Genomic DNA, 781 nt, shown 5'->3' on the forward strand with positions numbered 1-781 from the left:
GCGATACATGTCAACCTTTCTAACCTCAAAACATCTTTCTACTGCTTTACCGTCATATTTGACGAAAAATGAGAAAACCAGAATTCGATTTCGTAGTACGGTTTATAATAAAGTTTATAATAATAAATAAAGAAATATCATCATCTCTTATCTTAGTAGGAATCTTAATAGCAGTACCCCGATTATCCCTAAATTCTTACATTTTATTTTAATTATACATATAGAATGAATCAAATATTGATATCAAAAGTCTCCCCATGTACATTTTCTTTTAATATCATACACATTGATTTTTATTAAACAAAATTTTTTTAAATAAGTGGTAATTTTTTTAATTTGTGTGAGATTTTAGTATCATATTTGACTTTAAGGAATAGATTTCAGGAATAAGATTATAAAAAATCTCCAGTAGTTAGTAAATTACTATGGAGAATGGCCTTTGAAATTATACAAAAAACTTTTTAAAATGTTAACATACGGTTGTACAGATTTAGCATTAACCTTATTGACCAGCTGAAGAAATAGATATTTCTCTTATCGTTTTTCAGCTTATAATTTTGCCCTAAGCATAAGGCAGATAAAAATACACGTAAAAAATTAAAATAAAAAAGGTCAGAAATTCATGCAGTTGTATGTTAGAAAATCCCACACATTTATTAATAAAACTCATTTGCCCACCACCTTCAAAGGAAAATTGATGCAACATTTTTATCACACGATAAGTCTTTTGTACTCCAATGGAGATATGAAAATGTTTCATTAATTATGGATATTTAGTTGA

This window comes from Belonocnema kinseyi, chromosome 1 (assembly GCF_010883055.1).
Source record: "Belonocnema kinseyi isolate 2016_QV_RU_SX_M_011 chromosome 1, B_treatae_v1, whole genome shotgun sequence".
In the NCBI taxonomy this organism is placed as follows: Eukaryota; Metazoa; Arthropoda; class Insecta; order Hymenoptera; family Cynipidae; genus Belonocnema; species Belonocnema kinseyi.